Below are 27,463 nucleotides of genomic sequence, written 5' to 3' on the forward strand. Positions count from 1 at the left end.
AACAATAGACTTGTCAGTTCAATTCAGCCCTTGCTGAATACCCATGCTCACAACTCCTGCAACTCCTCAACATAATTCACAAATAATTTTTTTCTGATTTATTTTTGTTTTTCATGGGAATATTAGTAAAAACATAAATAGAAGTACAAATCTGTCAACATTGTGTGATTGCAGTGGTGCTTTCCTGTTGTGATGGACATTTTTCCTCTCATACTTTGTATTCCCGCAGGAAGTTGGCAGACGATTAATGGAAACAATGGGCAGCTATCAGCTCCTAAGCATTTCAACCACTGTCTACCAGCCAGGAAGGGAACCCACAATATTCACTGATCAGAGAAGAATTAAGAAGACTCTGTTTAAGTGCATAGTGTTCAGATTTTTCTTTAATTTATTATTTATTATTACCATATCATGCCTTGAGTATTTTGGAGAAAACACTTTCTCGTCAATGGAGAATCTGTTAAACTGATTTATGCTTGGTCAGACAATTTAAGGCATATGCATCTCTGCTGATGATAATGGACCAGAGGTTATTCTGCTGTGGGAATCAAGATACAGTGGTAGAAAGAAGAAACAAGGTGCACATAGCATTGAGAAACCAACATATGTGGTAGGGGTTAGAGTCAAAATAAGAGGGAATGCAATCTTACTTCTTTTGCGTTCATATAAGTTTACAAAGCTTGATCAATATGAATTGTGTCAATCATATTGGACAATGATGTTGCGGCAATAAAGGAGATGTGGCTTACAAGAGGGCTGGGCACTAAGCAGTCCTGGCTACTAGGTGGCCCAGAAAGGTAGAGAAGGAAAGAAAGAAGGATGGTGGCAATATAAAGGATAATATTACAATACTGGAGAAAGAGAGAGAGAGGACTCGGGAACAGAATATTTGGTTAGAGTTTAGAAACAGGAGCGGAATCTCAGTAGATGCATTCTATTGGCCACTGAATGCTTTGAATGATATGAAGAAACAAATTTACTGTGAAATTACATCAAGGAGCAATTATTATAGAGTAGTGATAATAAGACTTTAATTATCCAATATGAAATGGCTTGCTGATACAGACAAGAGGCATACATGTGGTATGTGTTCAGGTGAAGCATTTTGCTGCTGAGTAAGTTTCCAATCAAATGAGGAAGGAGGCATTACTGACCCTGGTTCTGGAGAATGAGATTAGTCAAGATTATAGAAGTGGGTGGAAGTGAGGACTGCAGATGCTGGAGATTAGAGTCGAGAGTGTGATGCTGGAAAAGCACAGCAGGTCAGGCAGCATCTGAGGAGCAGGAAAATCAATGTTTTGAGCAAAAACTCTTCATCAGGAAAGATGATAGAAGTGTCAGTCATGATATCTTCAGGGAACAGTGATTGTTGGATGGTAAGGTTTAGGTAAAGAAAGAACAGGAACAATTGAAAGTAAAATATTAATTAGAGGAGGCCAATTTCCATAGATTGAGAACTGATTTGGCCTGAGGAAATTAGAATCAAGGATAAACAGTGAAAACTATAACAGAAAAATGGGTTGCTTTTAAAGAAGTGATTGTTTGAGTAGAGCCAAGGTAAATTTCCACGGCACGGGTTGAGGAAGGGATTGGTGGTCAGTTAGGGCCAAGCTTATCCAGAGCTCCTTGGATGGTGATAGAGTCTGAGAGTAATATAAAATAGAAAAAAGATGCATCTCATAGATATCAAGTTGATAATACAAATCAGAACCAGGTTGAATATAAAGAGTTCAGCAAAGAAGTGAAAATGGAAATAAAAGGCAAAGAATGAAGAAACTGTCAACTAACATAAAAGAGAATATAAAAGTCTTCTACAGATATAAATAGCCACGAAGATAGAAAGAAGAGTGTTGGGCTAATTAGGGATCGAAAGGGGCATTTATACATGAAGGCAGAACTCACGTTGAGGTGCTAAAATAATACTTTGCTTTTCTGAAGGGAGAAAATCATGACAAAGTCATAATTAAAGGGGTTGCAATTAAAGTACTGAATGGTCTAAAAGCTGATGTAGATGTGGCAGTGGAAACTCTAACTGTACTTAATGTTAATAAGCGAACAGGACAGATGGAATGCTAGCAAGGGAATAGAAAGAAGAAATTTCAAAGTATAGCCCATAATCTTGGAATCCTCCTCATTTGGACGGATTGTGCCGGAAAACTACGTTTGTTACCCTTTGTTCAAAAAAGTGTGTCAATATCAACACAACAACAGACTTGTCAGTTCAATTTCAGTGATTGTAGAACAGAACAAACTTTAACCGTTATTTGGACAATGCGGATTAATTAAGGAAAGCCAACACAGATTTGTTAAAGTGAATCTTCTTAAAATTACTTGATTTGAGATTTTTCGATGAGATTGCAGAGAGCTCTGATAAGGATAATGTAGTCCATATGATATACATGGATTTTCAAAAAGCATTTTTAAGGTGCTACATATTAAGTTTGCCAGCAGAGATCATGGAATAAAACTGAGTGGCTGAATCGAACTGCAGAATCACAGAATTGTTACAGTGAAGAAGGAGGCTATTTGACCCATCATGCCTGCCCCAGTTCTATTAACTAATGCCAATCTTTTCACCATATTCCTGCAAGTCATTTCTATCAAAATAACATCCACTGCCCTCCTGAATGTCTCAATTGAACCTATCTCCACCACATTTCCAGGCAGTGCATTCCATATATGCAGTGTTGGCTGAATGATGGGAACCAGCTTTTTTGTTTGAATTGCTGGCATTTAGACTGAAGGAAGGTATGCAGTGAGTGTCATCAGAAATCAGTGCTCGGAACACCATGTCTCTCGATCTATATTAATAACAGGATCCCTTAAGGCACAATCTCAATACTTTCAGACGACACAACACCTGGAAGTATTATGAACTGAGAAGGATATTGATAGACATCAAGAGGACATAGACAGGCTAATGGAATGGGTAAACCTATGACAGGTGAAGTTTAATGCAGAGAAGTGTGATGTGATTTCTTTTGGTAGGAAAGATGAGATGAGATATTATAACTTAAAGAAAATAATTGCAAAGTATGGAACAAGAGACTTAGAGGTGTAAGTCTCTTTGAAGTGTAATTCATTGAAGGCAGGCTGAGAATGTGGTTAAGAAGGCAGAAATGATCCTGTTTTTATTCGATGTGTGTGATTATGTTCAATAATGACCGAGTTCAGTGAGTGGCACAAATAACCTCTTTATTGGGCCATCGCAGTCGCACAGTTCGAGGTAATGGTGGAATCTAAAGTACAGTTTTACAGTAGCCTCTTTTATACACAGTTTTTATATACATTAAAACTTTAGCACGATGGCATCACATAGTTGTATCTATTGAACACAAGTTTGTGTGACATCTGTCTTGGGGATGCAGGAGATAGTTTAATCACTTGTTAAATGCTGGCTGTTACTCCTGATGGGATTAGAATGTCTGTCTGGTCTAAGCTTGCATAATTAAGAGGTGTTAGTCCTTTTGTCTTTGAAGTTAGTAATGTTAATAAAATTACCAGACCTAAATGATGTAAATAAGTGAAAAATAAAAGTATAGAGGAAATTAAACTGATCTCTTACAGCTGGGCCAAGTAGTTTCATTTTCTATTGCCTTTTTTTTGACAATTGCTACACATTCATTCAAGCAGTTTCACGGAAGCACTGTTTTGATAGTAAGTTTCTTAAAGGGAATAGCAGCCCTATTTAATATGTATTTAAAAACTATAAATCCATATGCTAGTACAAGATAGTAATCCTAAATAAAAGTTAAAATAGGTAGTAGTGTTATAGAAATAAGTAGCATATAAGGGAATTTCAGAGATAAAAAAGCAATAGACTGTAGAGACATGCTGGTGGAGGAAAGTGTCCTGTAGCCCATTCAGGTCCCAAGAGATGGTTACTAAGGGTGAATTAATATTATAATCTTTCCATAGTTTTGAGTGAGTTACTGAAACAAAATGAAGGGGATGGCATTGCTCTGAGTAGGTTACGGTATTAACACTTATTCAGGGGTAGCCTTGGATACAGAAACAGCTCTATACACTGTTTGCAGCATGGGGCCTATAAAAATTGAAAGGTGTAAAGAAGCAGTAATGAGTTGGCAGCCTAGGAAGGGATGCTTAATTTAGTTTATCTTGTAAGAGTAAAATGTATGACAAAACTTGGTTTTATGAATGAATGAATGGAAACATGGTATGCTTATGAGTGAGTTAGTAAAGAGAATCATAATACAATATATCACTGAGGTATAGGGTTTGAAGGCAAGGAAAGTATGATGAACTTTACAAAACACCCATTGGAATATTGTGTCTAATTATGAGTACCACACTTAAGGAAGAGGAGTAGAAGCATTGAGTGCAGAGAATAGATCCAGGGATTTCAGTTGTGATGTAACTGGTAGCACACTTGCCTTTGAATCACAAGCTTCTGGTTAGCAAAGGTTTGTGAACAACAGGTAGACACTCCAGTGTAGAAAGATTGTGACATTGTTGGAGGTTCTGTCTTGGAGATGAGATGTTTCACTAGAGCCACTGCCTGATTGGTGGATGTAAAGATTTCATGGTACCATTTTGAACAAGAGCAATGGATTTATCTCCAATGACCTGGACAATATCTAGCCCTTAATCAACATCATAAATCAGATCAGATCACAATATGTCTGCTTCAGTATAATTTAGTTATCTCATATCTCATGTTAGAATAGTGACTACATTTCAGTAAGTACCTTATTGACTATAAAGCATTCTGAGGCGTCTGGTGATTGTGAAGATCACAATATAAATGCCAGCTTTCTTTCTTCCTATGAAGGGTCTTCAGTTATGTGAATAGCAATATAATTAAGAGGCTTATATGATGATTACATTTTGATACTAAATTCAGGGCAAATTAAAGGTTCATGTGTCCTGTTCTGCAGTCTGCCAGATAGTAAACCTGGGTGCTTTTACGTTTATAAATCAAAGAAAGATATGATTTGTTTTACTAAGAAGGAGCAAGCGACTTGTACTTGGAGAATACAGCAACTGTCATCGAGTTTACCAAGATCCCAGAAATGTGCAGTAGGTAGACCACATTTACAGCCACCACTATGCATGACATATTTTGATTTGAATAGTGAATTTTCATTTGTGCTCAGGTGCAGTGTTACAGTCAGCTTTATGTTAGTGCATGATGACGTTATTGTGTTTTACAGTGTGCTGATGTTGGCGATGTCACACATGAATGTGCACACAGATACTGGCATTCTAACAATTGCATATGTGCGATTGAGTTATGTAAACTATGCATGCACTATGGCCATTATCGCAATGGCATTTCTGTGGTGCTGATATGTTATTACAGGTATTGGGTAATAATAAGTTGTATTGAAAATGATCAATTTATTTCTATATCTAAAGGTAGTTGAGGCCAATAATGAGTTAAATTAGAATTGCTGCCTAGATACAAGGTTAGTGAATTTCATTTTGCATTGGACAGAAAGGGTACCGGAAGCCATTTTCAGGGATAAGTGTCAGGATCAGTGAATATCAGACAGACAGCAGAGACTTTGAGTGGCCAGCTAAGAGGAAAAGGTTGGCTGGCTTTTGAAATAATCACAACCAAATGCAGGAGGAACACAGTCATGAGCTGAAAAGATGTATCCTGCAGTCTCTACAGATCCTGAGAGATTTATCCTGGCATAGCTGGTGGCGGATGTAAGTAACTCTCTGAAAACTGAGGAATGTAACTGTTCTTGTCTCAGAACCATCCAGTGATTCCTGCTTCCCTCTCATCCTGCTTCCCCCCAATCCTGCAAGTTATTTTCCTTCAAGTTAATTTCCTTGTAAAAGCATTTGTTGCTTCTCCTTCCACCACCCTTGTGAATAACAAGTTCCAATCATGACCATTATCTGTATAAAAATAAACCATGGTTCCCTCACATTCCTCCTCATACTCATGCCCAGACTTTGAACCATGACCTGTAGTCCTTGCACAATCAGCCAATGAGAAGAATTTTATCTTGTCTACCTCATCCACACTTATTATGGGAGGCAATGGCTTAGTGGTATTATCACTGGACTATTAATCCAGAGACCCAGGTAATGTTCCCGGACACAGGTTTGAATCTTGCTTTAGCAGATGGTGGAAATTGAATTCAACAAAAATCTGGAATTAAGAATCTGATGATGACCATGAATCAATTGTCAGGAAAAACCCATCTGGTTCACCGATGTCCTTTAGGGAAGGAATTGCCATCCTTACCTGGTCTGGCCTACATGTGACTCCAGACCCACAGCAATGTGGTTGACTCCTCACTGCCCTCAGGGCAATTAGGCATGGGCAATAAATGCTGGCCTAGCCAGCAACACCCTCATCCTGTGAATGAATAATAAATAAAATCATAAGCACGTCTATCAAATCGCTCCTCAATCTATTTTGTTCCCAGCAAAGTGACCCCAGCCTTTCCATCTCACCTTGTAATTGAAATCCCTCCTCCATCCCTGGACATTCTGATAAATCTCTTCTGCATTCTCTTTCTTAAAGTCTGGTGACCAGCACTTGGTACAATACTCTAGTAGGGATGTGACTACAACTTTCAAAAGGTTCAGCATAGCTTTGCTGCATTTGTACTTGATGTTACTATTTATAAAGCCCAATGCTTCACTAATGACTTTCTCAGTATGTCCTGTTGCCCTGAAGGATTGTTGCCTGTGTACCCCCAGGTCCCTCTGCTCTTGCTCAGTCTGTAAAAGAGTGACATTGCTCCTCCCTATCCTTCTGTCCTCATGCCTCACCTTACATTTCTTTGTCTGTCCTCTGGTATTTGCAGTTAGAGACATGCAACGCAGCCACAAATCAAGTGCATGGTTACAAAGATTGCAAAATCTTTAACATAATTACAATATAGTAACTCCAGCTTTCACAATTTTACAAGTGTGCTTACATTTCATACACCATATCATTCATGGCAACATCAATGTCTGCTTATTTATTGTTCTGGGAGCCAAAGATGTTATATAGTCAAATGCACAGAAAAGGGCCTTTGGCCCACTAGTTCTGTGCTGATCTATCTACATTAATCCTATTTTCCATCGCTTAGCCCATAACCTTGAACGTTATAATATTTCAAGTACTTAACCACATACGTTTTTAAAGTCTGCAGGTTTCCCTCCTAGGACATGCATTCCGGATTCCCAGCATTCCCTAGGTGAAATATTTTTTCTTCAAATCCTCTCTAAACCTTCTGCCCTTCGACTTAAAATGATGCCTCGTCATTGTAAACCCTTCAACTAAGGAGAACAGCTGTTTCTTATCCAAACTGCCCATGTCCCTCAACCACATTCCCCACAGCCTTCTCTGCTTTAAATAAGCTTCTCTTCACAGCTAAAGTGCTCCATCCTTGAAAAGATCCTGGTGAATCTCTTCAATAGTGTGGCAACCAGAATTCCTCTTAGTACTGCAGTTATGGACTAACCAAAGTTTTGTATAACTCCACTGTAACTTCTCTGTCCTTACCATCTTTGCCACAACTGATAAAGGCAAGTGTCCTGTACGTCTTCTTAACTTCCCTATTAACTTGTCAAAGAGTCATAGAGTCAGAGAGATGTACAGCATGGAAACAGACCCTTCAGTCCAACCCATCCATGCCGACCAGATATCCCAACCCAATCTAGTCCCACCTACCAGCACCCGGCCCATATTCCTCCAAACCCTTCCTATTCATATACTCATCTTGTCCTGCTGCCGTCAGGGATCTGTAGACAAGCATCCCAAGCACTCTGTTTCTTTAAGCTTCCTAGTGTCCTGCCATTCATTGAGTATTCTCTTACTTCTTCCAAAGTGCATCACCGCACACCTTTTAGAGTTAAATTGTACCTGTCACTGATCTACCCATTTGACGAACCCATCTATAACTTTCTTTAACCAAAGACCTTTTTCCTCATTAGTAACCACCCAGTCAATCTCCCTGTCATCCACAAGTTTACTTATCATCACCAATGCCTCCTTTTATCACGTATATATATATATATATATATATGTCACAAACAATAAGGGATATAGCACTGATCCCTGTGGCATGCCACTAGACTCGAGCCTCCAGTCACACAACCAGTCTTCTACAACCACACTCTGTGTCCTACCACTAAGCCAATATTGGATTCACCCAGCCAAATGACCCTGAATCTTGTGTGTTTTTACCTTCTCTCTCAGTCTCCCATGTGGAACCTTGCCAAAGGCTTTGCTGAGATTCACATAAACTACATCAACTGCACTACCCTCATCGACACATCTGGTCCCCTTCTTGAAAAGTCCAATATGATTTGTCAGGCCTGACCTCCCTGCTGACTATCCCTGGTTAAACCTTGTCTCTCCAAGTGGAGATTCATTAACTCCTTCAGAATTTTCTACAATAGTTTCCCTACCACTGATGGGAGATTTAGGTGATGGAATGTGATGGCAAATTATCCATAACAATAAAACCTCCAACTTGGCATTCCATTCCTAGTTTAAAAACAGCAAGATGCCTCAGATGGCATGACTAACATAATATCATTACCACTGATAGATATGTGTACAATAGATGTACATACAATAAAGGTATGTGTGAGGGTGTGTTAATTTGAGTAGCACTACAGCCATTGTCAGGGCTGTTTACAGTGCTCTAACTCCACAGTTGATGCCTACCATAAAGCAGTATTTGGCTGCTCATACTTTCAAACATTGCTTTTGCAAACTTAAGATGGAAGTAGTACGACTATAGATGCACTTCTGGTAGTTAGAAAATAAATTGCCTGTCAAGTTGGATCTTCAATATGCTGCAATGTACTACCCTGAACTAGTTCATTTACAGATGTACAAATTTAGTGCTATCATAGAGTATGAGCAGCAATAACATTGGGCACCTGATACTATGAAGAGAAGGCTGTTTTATTTAAAGCAGAGAAGGCTGAAAGGGATCTGATCGAGGGACATGGGCAGGATGATAGGAAGCAGCTGTTCTCCTTGGTTGAAGGGTTTATAATGAGAAGGCATCATTTTAGGTCGAAGGGCAGAAGGTTAGAGAGGATTTGAAGAAAGAAAACATTTCACCTGGGGAATGCTGGGAATCTGGAATGCATTGCCTGGGAGGGAAACTCGCAGACTTTAAAAAGTATGTGGAGAGGTATTTGAAATTTGTGAGAAGATTTGTAGCTCAGGTGCTCGTTGTTGTGATTCTGTTCGCCGAGCTGGGAATTTGTGTTGCAGACGTTTCATCCCCTGTCTAGGTGACATCCTCAGTGCTTGGGAGCCTCCTGTGAAGCGCCTCTGTGATGTTTCCTCCGGCATTTATAGTGGTTTGTCTCTGCTGCTTCCGGTTGTCAGTTCCAGCTGTCCGTTGCAGTGGCCAGTATATTGGGTCCAGGTCGATGTGCTTATTGATTGAATCTGTGGATGAGTGCTATGCCTCTAGGAATTCCCTAGCTGTTCTCTGTTTGGCTTGTCCTATAATAGTAGTGTTGTCCCAGTCGAACTCATGTTGTTTGTCAGCTGCGTGTGTGGCTACTAAGGATAGCTGGTCGTGTCGTTTCGTGGCTAGTTGGTGTTCATGGATGCGGATCGTTAGCTGTCTTCCTGTTTGTCCTATGTAGTGTTTTGTGGAGTCCTTGCATGGGATTTTGTACACTACATTGGTTTTGCTCATGCTGGGTATCAGGTCCTTTGTTCTGGTGACTGGGACAACACTACTATTATAGGACAAGCCAAACAGAGAACAGCCAGGGAATTCCTAGAGGCATGGCACTCATCCACAGATTCAATCAATAAGCACATCGACCTGGACCCAATATACCGGCCACTGTAATGGATAGCTGGAACTGACAACTGGAAGCGGCAGAGACAAACCACTATAAATACCGGAGGAAACATCACAGAAGCGCTTCACAGGAGGCTCCCAAGCACTGAGGATGTCACCTAGACAGGGGACGAAACGTCTGCAACATACATTTCCAGCTCGGCAAACAGAACAACAGATATTTGAAATATTATTTCAAATAGATGGTAAAATCTATTCTCTGAATTATTTTGCTTTACTCACTAAATCACAATGGTTGTTACTGCCTTCAGTAATTACAAATTCTACAAACGTGCACCTGCAAAATCCAAGGGGATAGGTGTTTATGGCTGGAACCTATCCAATTCATTCCAACTAGAAATTGTGTTTGCTGTTCCTGATTTTGCCATTTGCCATGTTTGCTAGGAATGCATTGCCTACCATGGTGAAATTTTACTGTACGCACAAATCTCCCTATTTGGTTGTGGATTCTGTCAATCTCTCCTCCAGTACACATCTTCACTTATTAAACTGGTCCTGCCCCCAAGTTGCAAACCTCAAATGCGTGGTTCCTGCTATTGTGTTTGCTCAGAACCTGTCTTCAAATTACAGCCAGATTTTCAGGTTCAGCAGGAAACAAAATGATTTATCTTCATGTTTTGAGCATTTCAAATAAAAAGCTACCTTACTGAGATCTACGAAGTATTTTCTTTTTTTCCTTAATGCATTTTAATGGTATAAATATAAAGCTTCCCCAATTGCAGTTTCTTATCTATGTTATGCCTAAAGTGTATGAAAGATGATTGCAATCACATCTGAACTTTATACTAAGAGTCAAATACTTCCTTAAATCCAGATTATTTACATTGATTAGTGTAAATTTAACATTTCTGCACACTCTAATAAGATTGACAGGAAATGTCAGCATAACCTTAGCAAATGGGTGCAGCATCTTTGGGTCTAATTTTTGGCTTGTATCCATCTAGTAAATTCCCCATCCCTCCATCTATTTTTTTCCACAATATTATATATTCGCAGGAGAAAAGGAAATTTAAATAGAATGGGAGAACCTGCTAGCAGACTCCCAACCTAACAGCCAAAGCCTTGACTTTTTCAGTGCACTTAAATGAAAATGGAGCCAGAAAAACTAGCCAATTTGCCTGTGCTCTGTCTCAAATATCACTGACCCTGGAAATCACCAAGGCAGAGGTGATGTTAGAATGGGTGCCTGCAATAGCGGTGTTGGGGAAACAGCAATGGGGATCAAGTCCTAGCTCCAGATACTTGAACATATAACCTAGGCTGGGAAACCAGTTCTGACGGTGCACTGCACTGCTGCAAGTAGCATTTTCTAGGTGCAATGTTAGTCTGAGATTCTATCAGCCTTTTCAGGTTGATGCTAAAAGTACCAGTACATTATTTGAAACTGAGCAGCCAGGGTTCCTGGGTGCACTGGCCAAAATAGTCCTGAACTAATATATAAAACAGATGATAAATTATTGCCATTTGTAGGATTCATGTTGCTACTACAGAATAGTAGCTGACTTGATTAGGTATTTTCTCACTGTATATCATACAAAAGGATAAATGGGCTTAAGGCCAACACCTTTAGTCCTGAAAAGTGCACAGTCAACTCCAGCTGTCTTTTTATTAATTCACAGGATGAGGGTGTTGCTGGCTAGGCCAGCATTTATTGTCTATCCCTAATTGCCCAGAGGGCAGTTAGGAGTCAACCACATTGCTGTTGGTCTAGAGTCACATGTAGGCCAGACCAAGTAAGGATGGCAGTTTCCTTCCCTAAAGGACATTAGTGAGCCAGATGGTTTTTCCAACAATCAAAAACGGATGAAACATGGGATTTTTCATATCATGGAATGAATAATAGCGGTAAATGCAAGTAGATGAATAGAGGTAAACCCTGCTGTATTACATAGGGTAGATGACAGATATAAAGGGTTTTTGTCTAAAGGGAAAGCATTCCCTTTGTCTTCAAATGATGCAGCTAAGCACATAATGAGACTAAGGGATGCAGAGGTGACTCAAACTCTTTTGTTGCAGAAGGATTTAGTTTCCCCACCAGAGAGTTCAATGAAAGCCAAAGTGTTGGTAAATGGAATAGTAATTCTGGTTTCATTATACAAAGCCCACTTGAAGTGTTATTTGGTATCAGCACGAGCAGGAGTCAGGCTAGTTATAAAGTAACGATGGACAGAGTGGATTTAGTCCTGGGGAATAATTTGGCAGGATTGAATGTTACAGCTTCACCTATCATCATCATGAAGTGGAGAAGTCAACATTTTGGGTATAACCCTTCTTCAGGACTGGATGTGGGGGTAGGGGGAGCTACATTGGGTTGGGTGGGGTCAGAAGAATAATAGAAAAGCTTCTCCAACTCCCTTTGCTGCCTGACTTGTTGTGTTCTTCAAGCCTTCTGATGTCTACTTTGGATTCCAGTATTTGCAGGTTTTTTGTCCGATCCATAAATATGGCAAGTTCAAGTCCAAGAGATGAAATGGTTGCAAGAGCAGATTCCAGGTGGTTTTCCATTGTGTATAGTGACTAAAGCAATGCCCAAACAAAATCCATCACCAGAGCTCACAATAATACCACAAGCAGATTTTAGGATAGCTGAAAATCCTTTAAAGAATGTGGACTTTTTTCAGAAGAAGTGTTTGGCATGTCTGTACTAATTGGGACTTAGGAAATAGAACCAGAGTTAAATATGTTAGCACAGACAGCTCACTGTGAAGCTGAGGCTGAAAGGATTCCAGAGTGCTATTATATTAAAAATGGAATTCTGACAGGGAAGTGGAAACATCCTAATAGACCTACGATAGAAGAATGAACAGTTGTTTCTCAAATAGTTGAACTGTCCAGTTGCTGAAAGGAGATACTGTCAGTGGTCAAAGGCAGGACATTTGGAACATGGAAAATGCAAGCACCAATAAGCAAGTATTTAATATCACTAGGACTTCACGTAGTCACAGCGTAGTACTGTAAAATGTGTTATGTATGATAGGTAGCAGGAAAACCTCAATATGTAGTTAAACCTGCAACCTTTGATACTCTTACCAGTATTTTGAAGAACCATTCAGTCGAGTATTAGTAGATTGCAATCCCATACAACTGACGAAGATAGCTGTTTCATGGTGCTACTGTGCAGTTGCAACATGACTGGAGTTCACATCTTATAGGATGCTGCCATGAAGTCAAAAAGACATTTTTCCTATCACACAAATGAGTTATATGGTATGTGAATTTCAGTGCCATTCTGATGTCAGGTCTGGAGGCTGTTCATTCCCAAGATTTATGGACCGTATCAAACAGCATGGCCGTTCATTTGTTCACAACAAGCAATGTACTCACCAAATCCAGCATATGCTTGTAAAACTTGCAAGAGATTATCTAGCATCAGATGTGGTCCTGTAATTAAACAAAATTTGCTGGTAACACTGAGTTTGCAAAGAATTACACAGACAACCAAGTTAGGATTGTTAGTCAGACTCACAATATTGGTATGCTTGCATATACTGGAATCTGGAGCTAGAAAAGCACAGCCAGTGAGGCAGCATCTGAGGAGAGGGAGAGTTGATGTTTTGAGCATAAGTCCTTCATCAGGATACCTGATGGAGAGCTAATGCTCGAAATGTCAACTCTCTGGCTCCTCGGTTGCTGCCTGACCAGTTGTGCATTTCAGCATCACACCTTTTGACACTTATCTCCAGCATCTGCAATCTCACTTTCTCCGATATACTGGAAGCTACACAGGTAAATACACAGGGCTCTGTTCTTTGTAGACAGAAAGAACATATACATGAACTATGCCTGTTTCAATTAATCAAAGTAGGTGACAGCAATTTTCTAGTTGATTTCTCAGGGCAATATCCTGAGCAAAGTCAATCTACCTGGTTTAAACTTAAACTAGGCGTGGCAGTTAACTGCTAATCATCATTAATTGGTGCATTTTCCATGGCAACAGAAGCTATCAATCAGAGTCCATGGCAAACCTACTGGTATTATTCTGTTATGCATGAGAAACACCGGCTTTCCCTTAGGGTTAACGTTTCACGTGACTACTCATCATATATTTCCAATTCTACATAGTGAGACCCTTGGAAGCAACTTGCAAGTGATGCTGTTCCTATGTACTTACTGTCCTTGTCCCACTGGATGGTCGTGCATTTAAAAAGTGCTGTCTATGGAGGCTTGGTGAACTTCCACAGTGCATCTTGTAGAAGGTAAACACTGTTGCCACTGAGCAACTGTAGTAGAGGGAATGGATATTTATCGATGTTGTTCCAATCAGGTTGCTTTGTCCTGGATGGTGTAAAGCACCTTGAGTGTTCTTGGAGCCTCACTTATTCTGTTAAGTGAGGTGTATTCCACCATATTCCTGACTTTGCCTTGTACCTTATAGATGATGGACACAGGCTCTTATAATTTGGGAATTATTTGTTCATGGGATGCTGGGATCACTGGCTGGGCCAGCACTTATTACCCATCTTTTATTGTCCAACAGGAGTTAAGAGACAACCACATTGCTCTGGGCATGGAGTCATGTGAAAACAGCAGATTTCCTTGCTTTCAGGGCAGCACAGTGGCACAGTGGCTCATTTCCAGCCTCGGGTGACTGTCTGTGCGCAGTTTGCACATTCTCCCCGAGTCTGCGTGAGTTTTCTCCGGGTGCTCTGGTTTCCTCCCACGATCCAAAGATTTCCAGATTAGGTGAATTGGCCATACTAAGTTGCCCCATAGTGTTCAGGGATGGGATACGCTTCGGAGGGTTGCTGTGGACTTGTTGGGCCGAAGGGCCTGTGTCCACACTGTAGGGATTCTATGATTCCCTCAAAGACATTGGTGAACCAACCAACAATAGGTATATGATTAGATCAGTTTTTCAAATCAAATTTCAGTTTTTGCCATGGCAAGATTTGAAATTATGTCCCCAGAAAATTGCTAATTTAGCGGTATGGCATGCACCACCACCTCTCAACTATGATGCACATTCAAGCTTGTGCATAAAAAATTCTGGCAACTCTTCTTCAGACTTCTCCAATCCTTGTGCCTTGTACTGAGTGCACGAGGAACACAAACAATATATAAATAGCAGGAGTAGAAAACCCAAGAAGAAGTGAGCTAGTGTAAGATCACTTATACGTTTTTTAGCAGAGCCACATCCTCCATGTTTTACTCATGTTGCAAATATAGCAGGAAGTATTTCCTATGTTTACTATTCCTAATAAACTCCTAGAATTTTTCCAATAGAATAAGCTTGTGATTATATTCAAACTAGTGAACACATCTGTCATGTTTACAACATCTCAATCAGAGGAAATTTTTCCTCATTATTAATTCAGAAAATAAAGCGACAAGCTTTCATACCTCAGAGAGAATAAAATGAAACAAGGTTCAAGGGAAGGAAAAAATAGACATCCAAATCTAAAGAGCAAATTAATGTGAAAACAAAAGTCAGAATATAATAAAGGAGTGAAAAAATAAAACAGCAAACTAATCTGAAATGAGATTCAGGAATTCTGACCATTTGAGAAAATTATTACGTAAAGTAAATGGCCTTTACTTCCCCCAGCTGCAGTCATTGTGAGGTCGGTGTTGGCACCAGGATTTAAGACGGCTTTGTTGGGAGAGAAAGAGCTTCCTGTTGATCTTCCTCCTATGGAAATATGTAGTTCTTTCCAATAAAGGGGAGCCAAGTCAAGAGCTAGTAAGACACATCCAATGAGGATAATGGTTTGAGTTAATACAGAATCTAATAACCCATCTCAAAACATGAGAACTGACATGTATTGAAATTGAGCTTCAAATTTTGACAAAAGCAGCAACACTTTAATCCTATTGTTCATTCTCATAGCCAAAACTTCTACTGGACAACCCTGCATCAGAAAGTTAAATTTGTTATTTTTTTTATTGTATAACGTAGTTTACAAATTGTACCTTCTGTTCATGGATTAAACATTTCAGACTTTTTCTGAAATTCATGCAGCTCAGCACAGAAGTAAAACATTGGCAGAAGAAATCAAATTCAAGTTGCATCTGTAGTGAGATTCTCCAAGGGCCTGTGCAAGATTATTAAGGCTGCACAATTTCTGAAAACATTGTTTGGGAGAAATGCTGAAGAGAATCTTATATGGAGGCTGTGGTGTATTGTAACATAGCTGTTGCTCCAGGAAAGATGGTAGAACCACATCTGCGGCTTCAGTTCCAATTAGATGTGCCTCACCCAGATAAAAGTTTAAAAATTAAAGTAGAATTCATGGTTATGGGTCCAGATACAAAGCAGTCCCCCACGGATGACTCCATTTTGCTGAATATTCTACAACAGCAGTCTTTGCTTGGGCCAGTCATTAATGAGCCTCTAGCTGTCTGATCCTGCGAAGCAGATGCGGTACATGCTGGTATAAATCTGTCTGCTTTCTAGTACCAGCTTTTCCATATGCTCCCAAGGGGACAGTGTGAAGTGTGGAAGTCTCCAGCCAAGCACTGATTCCATTGTGATTGCTTTTGCACTACAGCATTGGCATTGTCTGTTTCCATTGGTTTCTAGGAGAACAAGATGAACAGAACGCATAACTGCTAAATAATCCATGATGGGCTCGTTTTCCCCTTTTCAGATGAGATGAAGAGACATGTACTTCTCAAAAGAATTTTTAAAAAGGTCCAGAATGTGAAGGGTTCAGTAAGAACAATAACAGGAACACTGGAGCTCTCACACTCTGAGCGTCTGTGCAGATTACCAACACTATCCAGTTTGTAGTTCTATTCCTTCATTTTTTTTTCCACTTTGTTTTTAACAGATCCTCAGTAGTTTGCTATCGTCACATTAAAAGTTTTTCACATGGCTTACTTAGGTCTTGTAACTTTAATTTGTCATTTACAATCCTGTTAACTTCCCATATCGTTGTTTCCTTTCCATTTGCTATGATTTGCGTGTGTATAATGAAGTATTTTGTCTCTGTTCCAGGGCATTTATGTTGCACAGTTTCCTGAAATGGCTTCTTCCAAGAAGTCAAACTGCATTCTTTCACATCATTATAATCATATTTTTCTTGCCTTATTAAAACTAGAACCTGTTTACTGGAAAGTTGAGATTTTACTTTATTAGCGATTTTTGAGAAGATTTGTAGCTTAGGTTGATGATAAGTGCATAAGTTAGCTCACTGAGCTGGAAGATTTGTTTTCAGATGTTTCATCACCATCCTAGGTAACACCATCAGTGGGAGTCTCTGGGGAGAGCTGGTGGTATGCCCTGCATCTCTATTTATAGGTTTTGGTTTCTTAAGGTGGGTGATGTCATTTCCAGTTCCTTTTTTCAAGGGAAGGTAGACAGGATCTAAATCAATGTGTTTATTGATGGAGTTCTGGTTAGAATGCCATGCCTCTCTAAGGATTCTCGTGCATGTCTTTGTTTCACCTGTCCTAGTTCATGTGTGTTGAGCCAGTCAAAGTGGTGTTCTTCTTTGTCTGTATGTATAGAAACTAGTGATAGTGGGCCATGTCTTTTGGTGGCCAGTTAGTGTTCATGTATCCTGATGGCAAGTTTCGTGCTAGTTTGTCCAATGTAGTGTTGTTTTTAACAGTTCTTGCATGGTATCTTGTAAATGACATTAGTTTTGCTGGTAGTATCTAAATGTGTTGGTAGGTTTTTTTTCGGCTACCATGATGCCAAGGGATCTGAGTAGGTCTGGAAGTCATTTCTGAATATGCCTTTGATGTAAGATAACATGGCTATAGTCTTCGGTTGCATTTTGATTGCTTGTTTGTAGACTCTCACTGTTGATGTGAACTAGTATGGTGACAAAACATCTGAAAACAAAGCTTCAAGCTCAGCGAGCTAACATATGCTTATTTTACTTTATTGTGTTTTGTTTGTTGAATTGTGTTCAAATGCTCCAGTGGGTTAAGTATTTGATATTGAGGAATATAAGGCTGAATTCAAGTAGGGTTGAAAAATGTGGTGCTGGAAAAACACAGCAGGCCAGGTAGCATCCGAGGAGCAGGAGAATCGACGTTTCGGGCATAAGCCCTTCTTCAGGAATTCCACTAGGACCAATGCCTAAGTCTACCAGTATTGAGTGTCCAGGTTCACAAATGCAGGACATTTTTGGATAAAATACTATAGATTGCCAAATCCATGAGAATTCTATTCCATATGAATCATCACTTGAATGAGAGAAGAATATGAGGGAAAATGTATGGCCAATCCAACCATTGCATTGATTGAAGCTTAATAGTTCCATATGTTTTCTACAAGTCACTGAGGAATTAGTACTTTTTGAGAAGCATCATGTTTTCACATTAAATTTAGAAAATTTGGACCATTGTTTCTCTGAACATTGTAGTGCAGCATTTAAGTGCCCCAGTACTGTTACCTCTCCAATGAACCCTGGCTAAATCTTAACAGAAATTGGCTAAATATCATTTTTATTGCATTTCATGGAAAGTTTCTCTCTGTGTGCCCTAGTGAGTTTTCTTGCACCATCGTCATAAATGTGCCTCATTTACAATGCCCTTTGGGAGCCCCTTTACTGGAATGCTGGCTCAATTCTCCTACTTGCCTTAGACGGAAAGCTCACTCCATCTTGGGATTCCTGGCATTGGCACCATTTTTAAAAAGCCTGTGAGTTAATATATTTGTAATGTTAGGATCGCTATGTACCTGGAATTTAGTTACCAACCATAAGCTTGCATTTCATTGCTGACAAATATTCAAGATACCTAATGGATGTTTCCAATTTTGTAAGTGCAAGACTTTTAATGGACTATAAAGTAATTGCCGTCAATTAAAAATTACTGGAATTATTTGAAGTGGAATCTATTCCTATAATGAATCCAGTCACTGTGCTCTCTGTCTTGATATTATGTGAAGTACAAAAATTAATTGGCTGGTCAGATTCTTGTTGATACTGCAATGAAGTGATGTGAACAACCAGTCTGATGTAAAACATTCCCAACATAGTACATATACTTTCCAATTCATCAGGCAAGAAACTTCCAAGCATTGCAGTCACCAGTTTGCTACGTGTCATTCTTGGCTTAGTTGGTAGCATTCTGTTCTCTGAATCACATGAATCTAGGTTCAAGTCCCAGTCATCAGAGTGTCATCTTTCAGATGAAATATTAAATTGGAGCTGTATCTGCTTGCTGTGCTAGGTGTCATAGCCTTCATTGGCACTAATTCAAGAGTAGGGGATGTACTTCTGGCTAAACAGTCAATACTTATCATAAACATAAATCTCTGGGCATTATCAAATTGCTGTTTTTGACAGCTTGCTGTGTGAAAATTGGCTGCATTGATTTGTATATTACAGAACTAAGTCATCAGGACAAAATGAATAATCACTTGGGTGAATGTGGATTAATGAAGGAAAATCAGCATGGATTTGTCAAGGGCAAATTGGTGTAACTAACTTGTCAATGTTTTCTTGACAAGTTTGCTGACAAGTTTGACAAAGCTAGCGCTGTTGTTGTGGTATACAAGGACTTCCAATATGACATTTGAGAAAATGCTGCATGCAGACTTGCAAGCAAAGTTATAATATGTGGAGTAAAAGGGACAGTAGCATCATAAATATAAAATGAACCGAGTGACAGGAAATAGAGAGTTGTGGTTTATGGGACTTTCGAACCAGAGGGATGGCCTTATAAAGATTTATAAAATGATGGGGGCATGGATAGGATAAGCAGACAAGATCTTTTTCCTGGAGTGCAGGAGTCTAAAACTAGAGGGTAAGGGTTAAAGGTGAGGGGAAAAATTTAAAGAGAACCTAAGGGGGAACTTTTTCACACAGAGGTTGGTATGTGTATGGAATGAACTGCCAGAGGAAATGGTGGAGGCTGATACAATTACAACATTTAAAAGGCATCTAGATGGGTGTATGAATAATAAGGGTGCTGTATATATCTATGACTCTATAATTCTGTGGATGAGTATTGTGGTAGAATGCCCAAGCAGTTGCAAGTTTGCCATTCCTGATGTACATTAGTGACATAGGGCTTGAGGTACTTGGCACAAGTCCAAAATTTTCAGATGATTCAACGCTTGGAAATATTATGAACTATGAAGTATTGAACTTCAAAAGGACATCGACATACTGGTGGCAGACCAGTGGCAGATGAAATTAATACAGGGAAGTGTGAAATGGCTTGTTTCAATTGGAAGAGCAATATAAAATAAAGGGTGCAATTCTAAAGGTGGTGCAAGAGCAGAATGGTCTGGCTGCATGCACATTAATCTTTGAATCATAGAATAGAATCACTATAGTGTGGATGCAAGCCATTCAGCCCACAACATCCCCCCAAACGGCCTTCCCACTCCCCGCCTCATTCCTATCCCTGCAACCTTCGTAACTAATCCATCTAGCCTGGACAATTAAGCACAACCAATTCACCTAACCTGCACATCTTTGGATTGTGGGAGGAAACCCTGCAGACACAGGGAGAATGCACAAACCCCACCCAGACAGTCACCCAGGGTTGGAATCAAGCCCAGGACCCTGGTGTTGTGGGGCAGCAGTGCTAACCACAGAGCCATCATTTGACAAGACACATGGGTTGTTGCAGTTGAAAGAGCTATGAACACTATCCTTACCAATGAAAGAATAGAAAAAATGTGGATTGCTATTGACAGTGCCGCACTTACGTTGCAGCTTGGCTGCAGGTGTCCTAGAGAACATGACAAAGAACAGCGATAAATTTCCTTCTGACTTCCATCCTGTGAAGATAGTTAACATTAGTCTTTGGCAGAGTTATATGTCAAGGCTGAAATATATGGTCAGTGGCATAATTATGGTTTCCATTTCTGCTTTAGCGTAAATGATGATTGTATGCATGTTTCATGTTTTCCATTCGTTAGCACAGAATTTGAAAATACCATTAGGGTAGATAGTTCATGCCAACTGACACTTCTGACAGAAAATTCCAAAATTGACAAGGGCCACAGACAGAAATACAAAGACATTCAGTCTGGAATTCCACTCCACCTGCCACAGACATGCTTAGAATTAGTGAGCAGGAAACAGATGCTAGATTGGTCCTCGTAAATTTATGAATTCCAGCACACAAAATGCAGCTGGTGGGAAATCACAGGAAGTGGAATCACAACAGCTTTTAGCCTGACCTCCATTTCCTGCTGCTCCCCCTTTGTGTATCCTGAATCCAAAGATTATCATCAAATGCTAGTACGTGCAGAAGTCTGATCTCGGTTAAAGAACTACATGTTCAATCTCTTTGTGGTGACATTTACATTGCTAGTGAACAATGGGATCTCATTGTATATGGGCAATTACAAATGGAAACAATACCCAGTCTTATAGTAATGCACTAAATCAGATTCGATCAATAGAAACATAGAATTTCCATAGTATGAATGGGTTGAATTTTCCCAGTCCTATTGTGGCTGACTTGGAAACAAGAGAGAGAGAAACCCTAGAAAAAAAATGGGGAAGGAGTTTTGAATGGTTTCTGATGCATTCGCACCACTCGGGAACTTGCCCAGAGTAAGATTTTCTATCTTCTGCAAGGAATTGAAAAGTCAATTCGCTTCATAAAGAACCAAATTAGGGACATTTCTGAGATGTTCTAACTGTTCACCATTGGTAGACGGCCTCATCGCTGGATGTGGAGACCACTAGCTCTCTGGCAGGTATTTACTTGATCCTGGCTACTGGGCTATCAAATTTTCCCCAATGATAGACTGTTGTGTTTTATACATCCATGTCAATCACAATTTATCTAAGAAGAAATTAACAAACACATTTCAAACAACCAAAGACCTTGTGCATCAGCAAATGGTGCACGCAATCATGAAAACTGGTGAAGTGAAAGAAACATTGACTCCAACTTTAAGTTTTAAAACTTTGTTTGGAAAGATTAAAAGTTACCTAAACCATATAAATACAATTCCTTGACCAAATTAATATTTTATAATTTTAAAATTTCTTGTTGGAGTCTTGTAGTTTATTAAAGAGGTAGTTTTTCATCTTCTTTGCTTCTTTTGTTATAATCTGTGCACTTACTACATGGGGGTAGCAGATGAAGCACACTCGTAGGTAAAAAGAAGAAAATATTATAAGCAAGGATTTCCCCTGAATTTAGCCAGCAATGCAAGAAAGATGGTTTAATAAACTTACAATGCAATTTCAAAACAGAAACATACGTGTTGCCTAGTTAACTGCTGTTAATTGCTCCTCTCTATAAATTTCTCCAATTTTTAAAGTGGAAAACATTTCCTTGTGTACGTTGATCATTTAATTACCATCAGTTTGCACTTTCAAGCTATTCTGTTGTTCTATTCCAGAAAATCAGTTGGAGAAAGATGGAAATGGAAGCTGCCTTTATACATTTCTATATTATTTAAAGAGATATGTATTGCAGATAAACAGCTCCTAACCCAACAGCTGCAATTTTATGCAGTATTTATTTATCGGGGTCAAATGAAACCCCAATTAATTCCTATCACCTGCACACAATTAAACACAATTAATTTATAACATACATTCTTAAAATCGAAGCTTATTTTGAAAAAGTGTCTGAAATACTCATAATTAAAGTTTGCATAGTCAAACTGGAATTGTAAAAGCGAATAGTGCTCAAAAAGCATTTCTTAAACCTGTTAGAAGGCGAAACAGCTACAATAGCCTAGGCCTGTCTACACAGTCGTGGTGGTAGGTCAAATCGACATTTTGGGTAAAATGTAACACATTTATGTTTGACTCATTTTGCACATATTTCAATAGTTTTGAAGTCTATTTAACAGATTATTTTGAAAGAAATTGTTTTTTTGATCTTTGGCAAAGAAATTTCTATGGAAAATGCTTTACAAAAATCAGAGATTAAGTATGATGTCTTGATTCAGTTGAGAACTTCAGAATTCAGTTATTTCACAATATTAAAGAATAAAACAAATCACTACCATTATAATGATAGTGCTTGCTTACAAAATGGTAGCAGCCAAAATCACCACTCCATTGTTTTGACTGAAGATTAGTGCTTACTAAAATTGTATGTCCCCCACACTGTTGGCAATTCAACTATATAACTATCAGGAACAGGTTGTCAGAACTATGGGATGTCAAGGATTGGACACTACAATAATGAAATCTGATGAATGTTTATTAATTTACACAATGTTCAGAGGCAAAGTTCAGCAATTCTTCACACATTCCTATGTGATCTGACATCACGAACGATAGAGTGTAGCAACTGGGATATAGCTATTAACCCTACATATTCCACAAAACCCCTCACCCAAACTTTTGTCTGTTCATAAACAGTTTACATCATAATCTAACTGGATTTGCGTCCTCATTCTGCTACACCCTACACCCCCCCCCCCCCCAACAAGTCTATTCTGCCAAATATATCAATTTCCAAGGGTGTTCTCTGGTTGGTTTGAAGAAGTGAGAGGTGCATATGCAGCATTATCTTCTCCTTGGAAGGCAAACATGTTTGCAAAGTTGAATGTCACCTTCTCATAATAGTTGGTATCTGGCTGTGACACTGAAGATGAACTAAACAAAAAATCATCAAAAACTGTCTAAAGAAGGATCGATTGTGGAGTCCAATTTTGAGGACGTGAACCACCAAGACCTCATTAAGAGAAAGAGCTGGAGAAGCGCAGCAGGTCAGGCAGCATCCAGGGAACAGGAGAATCGACGTTTTGGGTATAAGCCCTTCTTCAGGAATGAGGAAAGTTTGTCCAGCAGGCTAAGATAAAAGGTAGGGAGGAGGGACTTGGGGGAGGGGCGTCGGAAATGTGATAGGTGGAAAGAGGTCAAGGTGAGGGTGATAGGTCAGACTGGGGTGGGGGCGGAGAGGTCAGGAAGAAGATTGCAGGTTAGGAAGGCGGTGCTGAATTCGATGGATTTGACTGAGACAAGGTGGGGGGAGGGGAAATGAGGAAACTGGTGAAATCCGAGTTCATCCCTTGTGGTTGGAGGGTTCCTAGGCGGAAGATGAGGCGCTCTTCCTCCAACCGTCGTGTTGTTGTGGCCTGGCGATGGAGGAGTCCAAAGACCTGCATATCCTTGGTGGAGTGGGAGGGGGAGTTGAAGTGTTGAGCCACAGGGTGGTTGGGTTGGTTGGTCCGGGTGCCCCAGAGGTGTTCTCTGAAATGCTCCGCAAGTAGGCGGCCTGTCTCCCCAATATAGAGGAGGCCACATCGGGTGCAGAGGATGCAATAGATGATGTGTGTGGAGGTGCAGGTGAATCTGTGGCGGATATGGAAATTTCCTTTGAGGCCTTGGAGGGAGGTGAGGGGGGAGGTGTGGGCGCAAGTCTTGCACCTCCTGCGGTTGTAGGGGAAGGTGCCGGGAGTGGAGGTTGGGTTGGTGGGGGTGTGTGGATCTGACGAGGGAGTCACGGAGGGAGTGGTCTTTACAGAATGCTGATAGGTGAGGGGAGGGAAATATATCCTTGGTGGTGGTGTCCGTTTGGAGGTGGCGGAAATGACGGCGGATGATGCGCTGTACATGGAGATTGGTGGGGTGGTAGGTGAGGACCAGTGGGGTTCTGTCCTGGTGGCGGTTGGAGGGGCGGGGCTCAAGGGCGGAGGAGCGTGAAGTGGAGGAGATGCGGTGGAGGGCATCGTCGACCACGTCGGGGGGGAAATTGCGGTCCTTGAAGAAGGAGGCCATCTGGGTTGTACGTTTTTGGAACTGGTCCTCCTGGGAGCAGATGCGGCAGAGTCGAAGGAATTGGGACAATGGGATGGCGTTTTTACAGGGGGCAGGGTGGGAGGAGGTGTAGTCCAGGTAGCTGTGGGAGTCGGTCGGTTTGTAGTAGATGTCTGTGTTGATTCGGTTGACTGAGATAGAAATAGAGAGGTCGAGGAAGGGGAGGGAGGAATCTGAGACTGTCCAGGTGAATTTGAGGTCGGGGTGGAAGGTGTTGGTGAAGTGGATGAACTGTTCAACCTCCTCGTGGGAGCATGAGGCGGCGCCGATACAGTCATCGATGTAGCGGAGGAAAAGGTGGGGGGTGCGGCCAGTGTAGTTGCGCAAGATGGACTGTTCCACATATCCTACGAAGAGGCAGGCATAGCTGGGGCCCATGCGGGTGCCCATGGCTACTCCTTTCGTTTGGAGGAAGTGGGAGAATTGGAAAGAGAAGTTGTTCAGGGTGAGGACTAGTTCAGTCAGTCGAAGGAGGTTGTCAGTGGAAGGGTACTGGTCGGTACGGTGGGAAAGGAAGAAGCGGAGGACTTTGAGTCCTTCGTGATGGGGGATGGAGGTGTACAGGGACTGGATGTCCATGGTGAAAATAAGGCGTTGGGGACCGGTGAAGCGAAAATCATAGAGCAAGTGGAGGGCATGGGTGGTGTCCCGAACGTAGGTGGGGAGTTCTTGGACTAAGGGGGACAGGACGGTGTCAAGGTATGCGGAGATGAGTTCGGTGGGGCAGGAGCAGGCGGAGACAATGGGTTGGCCGGGGCAGTCACCTTGACCTCTTTCCACCTATCACATTTCCGACGCCCCTCCCCCAAGTCCCTCCTCCCTACCTTTTATCTTAGCCTGCTGGACAAACTTTCCTCATTCCTGAAGAAGGGCTCATGCCCGAAACGTCGATTCTCCTGTTCCCTGGATGCTGCCTGACCTGCTGCGCTTCTCCAGCAACACATTTTCAGCTCTGATCTCCAGCATCTGCAGACCTCACTTTCTCCTCATTAAGAGAAAGACAATTGACTCAAATTCTCATGTTCTCCTCCTAATTTTCTTTGTTGTGTATATATACTACAATGTGGTTCTGAGAGCGTTAGGTAGCTGACGACTGAACAGCATAGTAGTGTAAATGAATGAATCTTTACTAACTAACTGAAAGGTTGGGAGTACAGGAAAGTAGAATTGAAGCTACAATCAGATCAGCATGATCTTATTGGTGGTGGAACAGGTTTGGTGTTGATTTGGCTAAAACCTGCCCTTAATTCATAAATTTGCATGTAACAATTTACACTATGGATGGAGGTATCATTCAGCAGGATTTCACTGGAAACTTCTTCGATTAGCCCCTGGGTCCATGTCATCTGATGTCATCTGACATTAATGATGAAGCAGTCTAGATATTAGCATATAGCTATTAGCCCAATACAGGTGTATACTGCTGTAAGGACCATATCAGATTTATGATACTGTATCAAGATCAGGAAAACTGTTAAAGAATGACTTAAAATTATTTATGAATGCTGGACAAATAGAAAACAAAAATCATTAGAGAAGATTTTTAATGGCAGATAATTCTGGAACAGATAATTTACAAAAATGAAGCAAGCTATATGACAAACGTTATGGATGTTGACGATTATATGTATGGTTGTTTAGTCTTAAGCTATATGGGGATAAATGCTGCTAAAATTCTTCAAAGGGTTAATGTCCTAGCAAAGAGATATACCAGCCCAGATAATGCCTAAGACTATGCTGCTCGAACAACCTGTGAAATTCAGCTGTCCACTATCAGAAAAAAGGTTTGATGAATTGGTGTTTGGTGTTTGGTGGGTAAACTGCACAATCAGCCTGAGTAATCATAAAAATATTATTTTCAATATGCAGTTGACAGAGCTCTAAAGTGAAAGCAGAAAATTCTGGAAACACTCAATAGTTTAGGCAGGGAATAGACAAGTTAATGCATCAAAGTAACGCACAACAACACAAGTTTCCATCAAAACCATCCAGTTTCTCAAAGGAAATATAACTAACAACATTCTTTTGGTTGACCACTCAAACAGTTTGCCGTGCTCACTATTCACAGGTACAACCCCAACTAACTGTCCCGTTAGATAACTTCTCTCTCTTTTATTTGCAGTCTTTTAAATTTTAACTAATCCTTGAATTAAGACTTGTACCTGGATGGAAAATCAGAGAACAATCAGCATGATTAAGGGAAATGATTGGGTGTGCTGAGATTTTAGGCACACTGCTCATTGACATTCCCATTGACCACTCAGCATCAATACTGGCACCCAATGATTTGTCCACAGTCATCAGTTGTGAAAGGCAGAAAATATAAAATCAGTGGTATATGAACATTAGATAGCTGATGAGATCAATTAATGACATGAAATCAAATCCAGGCTCTAAACAGTTAACCAAATTATTATGAGATGATGCATGCTCCAAATTATTTTCGCCAACTAGTCCTATTGTCTAATGAAGTGCTTTTACCATTTAGCTTTTAATTAGTATTGTGCATTTTGTATTCACAGGTGGTATTTGCTCTATTCTTCTCACATTTCACAACGAGTAAGAAACCAGCTCACACCAAGTGACCCGTGAAACAGCCTGTGCTGGGGAAGAATCTGGCTCAAATCCAAATTCAATCGGCTTATGCACTGAGCAATCAATCCCACCAAAGCAGAAACTTGTTTTAAAACCCTTCATAAAAAAGAACAAGTGTGTGCAAATCGTTTTGAGTCTCTGTGAGCTTTTGAAGCCAAGTGTTATTAAAGAAACAGAAAGTTCTATGAGGCAATTTATTGAAGTATAGTTATTTCTTCTATCTTGCAATATCCTCGTCATATGAAAAGGTTTCAATGTTATTTCCAGGAATCCGTTAGTCTAGAGCATTCACTGGAATTTTAACACCAAAATAGTAAACAATACCATGTGATTTTTGTGTGGTGGACATGTGAATAGCCAAATATGACCTCACCCCATGTTCCGCTAAACAAATTATTTCTAAGT

At 40.3% G+C, this 27,463-nt stretch overlaps 1 long non-coding RNA gene across 1 annotated transcript in view; it reads left to right on the forward strand.

Moving 5' to 3' along the window:
- Window positions 1-27,237, forward strand: part of LOC122553696 (uncharacterized) — a 117,512-nt gene extending 90,275 nt beyond the window's left edge. The window contains exon 5 of the long non-coding RNA XR_006312792.2: window positions 26,986-27,237. This is a non-coding gene — a long non-coding RNA (uncharacterized LOC122553696). The remainder of the gene's footprint in view (window positions 1-26,985) is intronic.
- Window positions 27,238-27,463: the final 226 nt, after the last annotated feature.

This window comes from Chiloscyllium plagiosum, unplaced genomic scaffold (genome assembly GCF_037043375.1).
Source record: "Chiloscyllium plagiosum isolate Xiang-an unplaced genomic scaffold, Cpla_swu_hap1 HiC_scaffold_8, whole genome shotgun sequence".
In the NCBI taxonomy this organism is placed as follows: Eukaryota; Metazoa; Chordata; class Chondrichthyes; order Orectolobiformes; family Hemiscylliidae; genus Chiloscyllium; species Chiloscyllium plagiosum.